Consider the following 8,576-nt stretch of genomic DNA (forward strand, 5'->3'; position numbering starts at 1 on the left):
GCACAAAGATATAGCAATGGAGAATCGATTACATTGTTTTGTGGATAAGATAGCACGAACACATCCAAAGTCATTGGACCACAATAAATCCAGATAGACCTTAGAGCTCCGTTGATGCGCCTGCTACGACCCAAAGATTATAACTTTCTGAAAACTCCAAGCACAAGAATGGTAAAATCACAACCGAAAAATTAACTCTAAGAAAAAGTAACATTGGCCTGCGCGTGAACCCAAAATTATATAAACAAAAAGAAAGTGATCCTATTATACGACTCGTTAAGGTTTTTACGTTTAATCTTGATATTCCTGCCTTATCTATGCGATAAGAAGACAAATACAGAAATACAAATTCTAATAAAACAATCTCATTTTCTTTTTGTTGACTCTATAATCAGTTTCAAAAAGGGGTCAAATTAATACTTTTCATGCTGGTCATTTCGAAGTTATGAAGATAATGTCGAAAAAAGGAGAAAAATGCTGGAAAAAAAGCAATTCGTCAAAAACACACTATATACTATTTAAGAAATGTTGACTCTGTTGTCTATCCAGCTTCGTAATTCAATAGGTTTAAACAAAATGAACTGAACTAATCCCTTCAGCAGGAAAATTTGATAGGTAAAATGCGTACAATTCGGTCACCATTTGTCCCCTTATCGCTTTATGCAGATATTGTTCTGCAACTGCTAAACCTTTGAATAGGTAGGGCTATATATGAGAAACATAAGGACATCTCGAATTACTTATTGATATGATAGATTGTTGCTGGAAATGTTGAAAGTTGAATGCCGAATCCACTGTTGAGTCCTCATTATTGGCCCACACAAACGGCGGCCACCGATCCCGTCCCTTTGAAGAGTACTGATACCCAATATTTTCCTATAATTTCCCCTGCTTTCATCCTGCTTTCGAATACTTTGGCCCCCTCGCTACCTGGTACTAAGGTAGCTAATACCAATATGTATGATATACAGTCTGTACTTAATCTTCTTCAGAGTTAGTAAATCAAATATAATCATGCTTTCGTGAAAATGAGCTAATATTTGAGGATATATTCGTTCTCTTGGACTAATTACTGACTGAATACGTGGTACATCTGAAAGACACATTATTAAAGTTATGTAACAGCGACCAAAACTGTTTCAGGAGCAAGGCATGATATTTGTGTACTTGACAACAGATCAGAAGAATCTAATCTAAAATTAATTCCTCATGTGCTTTAAGCCACGTTTAAGTAAATAGGAAGACGTCACACTGAACACAGGCAAATAATTATCAGAAGTTAACACGCAAGCAGACACAGACGTATTGTCTCAGCAGGACATCAAGCCCCATCTCTTATTTCGGTAGTCTTCCGTTCAGATTGACTTTTGATCGATTTTATATATGCACGATTAATTATTTCACAGAAACAGCGAATAATAAACCGTCTTCACTGCTTCTTATACACTCAGACTTCATGACATAGATGTATGGGATTAGTTTTTCGCCAAACTAAGACGATTACTCAACATTATTAAAACGCTTACATTATGACCATTTTAAGGAGGTTAAATTTATGATCTAATGTATGCATAATTTTATTTTTTATTTTTAGAGCGTTAAGGTTTTAAACAGGTTGCACAATTGAAAGAAATTTATAGGTGAATAAATAACTTTAATTCAAAAATTTCCAAGATTATAATAATCCACATACACAACGAAAAACTCGTCTGGAACTCAAAGTTTATGCGTTTCTCCTATGATTTTCTTTATTTTCCTCATATTTCTTTTGTTTTTTATGTTTTCTTCAAACTATTGGACATTTCCAATGCCCCCCCCCCTTTGAGGAAGTTTCTCTTTAGGGGCATGACTAGCACATTACTACCCTTCTAGCCAAAATAAACGGAGGCCTTATCCTTCTTGTGGACAGGAAAAGACTAGAGCTTGTATGGACTATGAGGAATAGAGCTCATTAAAAATACAATAACGTTTTACATTTAACTAAAAATGGCGGTAAGGGCTAAATATGAGTCAGTTTTACCTAAAACTGGTTTTGGTCATGGAGATCAAAGATATATTTCTTAGCATTCGTCTAAAAAATTTGCTGAGTTTCTGCTTGTGATGCTATTTTAGAAAATACACATGCGCTCGGGTAAATATACATGTATTGGCCTTAAATAGTCTTGCCTCTGGCTAAACTAGCTCTTTACTAATCTGTTAATAGCTGTTTCTTAGGGCCAAGAATGTGTTATTGCCCCAACTTGCCCCCTAAGCAGCTTTCTTTGTTTCCTTGTTTTACCGCATTGTTTGTTGGAGTACTGCTGAGTTTCTCCCCATATACTGTATATCATATACACAATTATCTTTCTAATAGAATGCATGTGTTCAGGCACATACGCTGGAATTTTCTCATGGATCCCAATTAAAAAAAAAATTTCGGAGGAGGAGACTTCGACAATAAAAAAACATATTAACAAGATTTGCCCCAGTTATACAAGAAAATTTAGGGTTTCGGGGGAGGGCAGTGCCCCAAGCCCCATCTTGAATGCATCCCTGCATGTGTTGAACTTTTTTCTTATAAATTAATAGATGGCTTTGAGCAGATATCCTCACCAGAGCTTCTTATAAATGTATGTACAGTGTCAAACAAGACTATTTCCTCCGATTATCGGATTTTATTGACTGGTCAATAAAATTGACCAGTCCAAACAGTCCGAACGACCACTACATAGGATGTATGCGAAGTAATGCTAACGGTTATACAGTACACTGAAAATTGGAGGGGGTCAGTGAGTCATATTCAGGGGATGCCTAAAGGCTCAAGAATCAGTGTTAAGGCCTGAGCAAGAATCTACACCCTAACCTTCGCTACCTTAGAAAATAATACGTGTGAACTATTTTTGTAATGCAGATGCTGAACGGATGAGAACTTTCCTCGTACTGGCAACATGTTTTCGTTGTGAAATAAACGGGCACATTCATATCCTTACAAGCATATAAGTGGAAGGTAGGGATGGGGCAATTTTGCTAAGGCAATATTTGTTTTTAAATGACGAAATGACAAAAATGACGAACTCATAACATGAAACATGCCAAAAATGTATTTAAAAACTATAAATGGAAATCCACATACTTGTTCTCAATGTCCAGTATTTTACGAGTATGTGGCTCATTTTCTCCATACAATCTTCCTGGAAACCACATGCAAAATTCAGCAGTGAAAGGGAAAGTAAGACATATAAGCAGAATGAGGGTACGAAAAGAGTTTGGAAGCTTCTATCTATATTGAAAAATAAAGGTAGAACATATGATGTTGGATATCCTATAGTACTTTTTCCGTGTCTTGGGGCACTGGGGGTTGAGTTACCACAGTAAGTAGGGCAAGGTTAAAGAAAATAATTTGCCAGCTTATTTAAAATAAGGAGGTCTATTCGTTTTAAACTTGCTTGGTACTGACTAGGAGTTGGACTCCACGCTATTTAAGTTAAATTGAAAAAAGTCCCTTAAAGGTACTTCAGACAAAAAAAAATTCTTGTGCACACCTAGCAGACATAAATTATAAATTTACGTCAAAATACATTTGATTGCAAAATGTATTTTGCAATGAAATACAATCTCTGATAATACCCTACCTGGATTGCGATTAGATTTTAAGACTACTGTACGTAAGATGAAATTATGAAATGCCATTTGGTCTTGCATTTGTTCAGTTATCCTTTGACCGTTACTCTGAAAGGATCATCTTATTTTAGTTTTATGTTTTGTTTTTTTTTAAATATTTTATCAGTTTTATTTTGCTCTGAGGGCGGTCAAGCAGAGATCTTGACCGAACGATTTGCATAATTTTTTCAATGTTTGTTTTTGTCCTCGTTTTTTCTCTTTATCGCTATTTCTTTTTTCGCCCAGTGGTTGCATTCTCAATTGCAAGGAGATAATTGGCATTAGGTATTGTAGATGTTGGTACCAGACCAAGTTTACGGAGGGTAATTACTCGTACTTTCTTCTGTGCACTTCTTTCTTTCAGTTTTCATTAATCTCATAATACCAAATTATCTCTTTAACCCTGATCTTACCCTGTTATAACGATTCAGCCCTCTAAAATACAAAAAAAGGAATTAAAATATAAAATAAATACTACATGATTTTCTGCACCATATATTCTACCTATAGGGTATTTTGGAATATATTAAGAACATTCCTAATTCTATTCTTTTCTTCGTTCTTTTTATTTCCCTTAGGCTGCTCAATTTATATGTGGGAGAATTGTACAGGAGGGTAATTTCCTGTGGCTGTGGAGAATTGTCCGGTTGGTGATTCATTAAAGGGGTGAACTTTCTGTGAGAAACTGCCTCTGAGGACAATCTTCGGGAGGGGGGGTTCAATTCTATGGAATAAAAAATCACAGATATACAGCAGAGTTGGTAGGTTTGCTGCAGAAGAAAGCCTTGACGGTACAGAAATTCAGGTCAGAATCTTAGGTAGTAGCAGTTAGGTAGTTAGGTAGTTTTCGTTTTTACTCTTAAAAACGAAAATTTAAAACCTAAACCTCAATTTACATAAATTTTACATATTCTAATTTTTATATTAGAAAAAAAGAGGTGAAGTTAAGTTTCAATTGGCTGTGGTTCCTTTCTCTCTCTTAGAGCAACGTCAAAGATAATTTATTTCTCCTGTGCTTTAATTTTTTTTCTCGAGGTGAATCTATTTTCTAATTTAGAGTGAATTGCATTCACTCTAAGTTTAGTGTCATTTCAAATTTGTTTTAAAACGTTTTTTAAGTTCCACATTCAGGTAACATATCGACATGACTCACTCTAAACTTAGGAACGCCCAATAGCTATTATTCAAATACCAAGAGGGAATTTCATCCGTAATGGTTTTAATTCAAACCGACATAGCATCATAAGCTGCATGACTGGCATTCGGAAGTGAAAACCCATGAACTATTGTTTTGTTGTTGATTTCAGTTTTGCATATACCTCCGTCCTGTTGAGTCGATAAGTCGTTTTCACTTCATTTTACTTATTCCAAGATTTCTCACCCAGCAAGACCTCAACATCGGCAGCATTGTTCAGGCATTCTTATCAGTCCTGAACACTCAAGAATGCCAAAAATGAGGCATAGTTCACACTCCAAGTTTATGCAAATTATAACTCACAACGTGCAGGAAACGCTGACTTAAGAAGCACACATAATCGATCATATATGGATGTCTTTCCACGTCTGGTAGACTTAATACCTGCTGCGAACTTGTGAGCCAAATGACGCCACGGCTTATCTTTCGTTGCAAGTCTTGTCTAACTAGGCTCTGTTGCATACTATCTATTAATAATGCTTTATGATTTCTGATAAAAATCAAGCTACGTTATGCTCTCTGTCTTAGCCTTAGACAGAAATTCTATTCATTGTTTTAAACGGGACTATCATTAAATATCTTGTTATTTCGGGGTATTTCCTTTTACAAAAATTATGCTAAAATTACGAAATTTTCAGCTTTTTTACGGAAATGTCAAATGAGGTTACTCACGTCATCACAGTCAAACTACTGATACTATCAAATTTTAAAGAAATGGGGGGGATTGGTAAACAGACTTTCTGTCTGAAAATTCTAAAGGTTTTTGTAATGTTGCAAAATAGGGGATGGGGCTCAAACTAACGATCAAATAATACTAGTAAAAAAGTCTTTATAGTTGGTCCAACTCGAGGAAGAAATCAAGAACAGGAACGATGCTTTAAGGAGGTGAGATTTTCAAATTAAATATTTTTTTCTGAGGAATAAGGAGGGGGATCAATTACCGGGTTGGATAATTCAAAAGAAACGGTCCTTACCTAGCACAGAGAATAAATGGGGAGCGAGAGACATCCATTTACAAATGCGACATTTCTTGTAACTTAAAAAAAGACTTTTTAACTAAATTGTCAATAATATTTTAATGAAAATGAACTTCTATTTTGGGGATATAGAACGAGGATTTTTTTTATTTGATCCACATAAAAAAAAGGTTAGGGGCGGTTTTTGAAACATTCAATCGTTCCAAATAACCTTTCGTTTGCCTAATTTATGGGTTCATGTTCAATTTAGTTCATAGTAATAGTTACAAAGGCAATTGGATTTGGTTTGCTATTACCATTAAAGAAAATCGGGAATGTTTAGAGCTTATCAGCTTTTCTTATCATTATAGCCCTATTTGCCCTATCATATAGCCCTATAGTTCTATAGTGCTTTTTCTCGGTATTTTTTTTTTTAATCCAGCTTTTTCCAGAGTAAAGGTAAGTAAAGAATATTTTCCAAAGAAAGGGATTTACATATTTATATGAGTTTCGTGCTTTCACACTAAGTCAATTTGTTTGAATTTTTAAATGGATTTTTTTTATTATATTTGATGTTAACTGGCCGCTGTTAAATGTTTACAAAGCATCTCTTGGTCAATAATACAACTGGTAAAAGAAAAAAAACCCACTAGTTTTAAGATTTCAAGATGGACGCATGTTTGCTAAAAATTACACATTTTCTGGATACTCAGGGGACACACTCATGGTCCAAAGTGTTGACAACCCTGCTTAGAAGATGTCAAGTGACGCACTTTATATAATTCTTACTAATTTTATTTTATACTGTAACGGTCGCATCAAGCCGTCGCTCTCTCTGTTTTTTTTTTTTTTTTTTTTTTTTTGTTTTTTTTTTTTTTTTTTTTTTTTTTTTTTTTTAGCGGGGTGGGGCTCCAAATATAAATGTAGCTATGCAGCAATTCATTTTAAAATTTATTTGCAATAAGAATAATATAGCAATATATGTGTAAAAATAAATTCTGTGATACCTGAAATGCGTCCAGTTCGCTTTGCTGGAAATATAAACGCTAAACTATTATATATGTATACGGCAAATTATTTCGCTGAACGAAACCAAAATACACTAAAATCCTTCGGTAAAAATAGTGGGTAATTAATAAAAGAATGGTAGAGATATACGAGCATCTATTAAAAAGGGAAGAAATTAAAAATTAAAAAGTCTATACCGTCGGGAATAAAAAGAGCGTCAAGAATAAAAAAAAAACACATAAAATAAGCAGTTAAAACTTTTGAAGACAACTTGAACGTAATTTTAAAATTAAAAGCTGCAATAAAAACCTAGGTTTAATCTGGATAAAGCTTTTAGGTTTATAGCTCCCCCTCCAACTGTGCCAAAACGAAAGATGCTTATCATTTTTACTGCTCTCACAAAACTGTTCCAAATTATGCCAAGGTTCATATTCGATTATGCCAATCAGTTTTTTAGGGGAGGGGGGGGGGGGTGTATTATGGAAAGCATTTTAGTTGTTTTTAATTAAGAGGTATGTCTCTAAATCTATGATTAAAATTTTAGGAATATACGGCAAAAACCCCCACGTTCATACCACTAGCACAGCCTTGCTTGTTAATTGTATATGCATGTAGGCCAACTACTCTTATATGGCATAAAACTAAAAAAAAAGTCCCCTTGAATTGACAAATGGTTATAATAATAGTGTAACCCACTCCGTAGTCCTGAGACACCACGAACTTAGATTTTTGCATTTAGATTTTACATTTAGATTTCAGATTTCTCACACACGAACTTACATTTAGCAATAATTTATTCCATGAAAGTTTGGCATATAAACAGGAAAAAAACAACTAATAGACCTTAAAATGAGAAAAATCTGATTTTCAAGTGTTATTAATGGAAATACAAATTCCTACTATTGAATTGTGCTAATCTAGCCTATTAATAAGCCACATAGGTCAATTTTCAGTTGAGTTTCAACCGATGGGAAAAAAAGTTGTGGCATGCTATGCGCGGGTCCAGCACACGCATTATTTACGACTCTAATAATACTCGTCTCATAACCTCTCACCAAAGATTAAATGACTATTTAGCTGTTATCTTTGGCCTTAACTGTGCGTGAGAAAAATCAAAAGTTTCTGTTACTCTCTCAAATTCCAGCAGACGTGTGCATACCCGCGCCGGGTACGCGACCCTTAGAGGTCAAGCGAGAATCTTTAGCCTCAACCTTTGAGCGTGTGAGGACGGTTTTGATCACAGTTAATTTTAAGGCAAAAATAATAGACAAATAAATATATGCTTCACAAAGAGGTGAGCCTGTTGATGATTCTGTGTCCAGGAGAAAAGGGGATGGAGTGTTGCCTGAAACCTCGAAAGTGTATTTTTCGCTAGCATTTCTCGTTTTCAGGGGCTCTTCGGATAAATACAAAAGAAAGGGTGGTGGGGCAGAATTTAATACCTATTGCATCTTTCCGAGAATTTTTTTTAAAGATATGGGTACTGCAGGATGATACATGTCCTCCTATTATAGGCACTAAGTTGATATACATAGCAGAAAAAAATACGGGAGGTGGAAGGGGACATCCCTAAGAAAACGATCCTTCTGAAGAACTCGAAATCATGGAAATGATGACCTTAAAATACGTTTTTGATGTTTAAGGCTGCCCATCTGTCCTCAAAAACAGTCGAAGCGGTAAACTTTATTAGTGACGTTTGTCATTCTCAACATATTGCTATGCAAAACAGTGTTCTCAAGTGTCTGTTTTAAAATTACGCCGCCATTTGAAAATGTGCT

Source organism: Artemia franciscana, chromosome 10 (assembly GCF_032884065.1).
Source record: "Artemia franciscana chromosome 10, ASM3288406v1, whole genome shotgun sequence".
NCBI classification, from domain to species: domain Eukaryota; kingdom Metazoa; phylum Arthropoda; class Branchiopoda; order Anostraca; family Artemiidae; genus Artemia; species Artemia franciscana.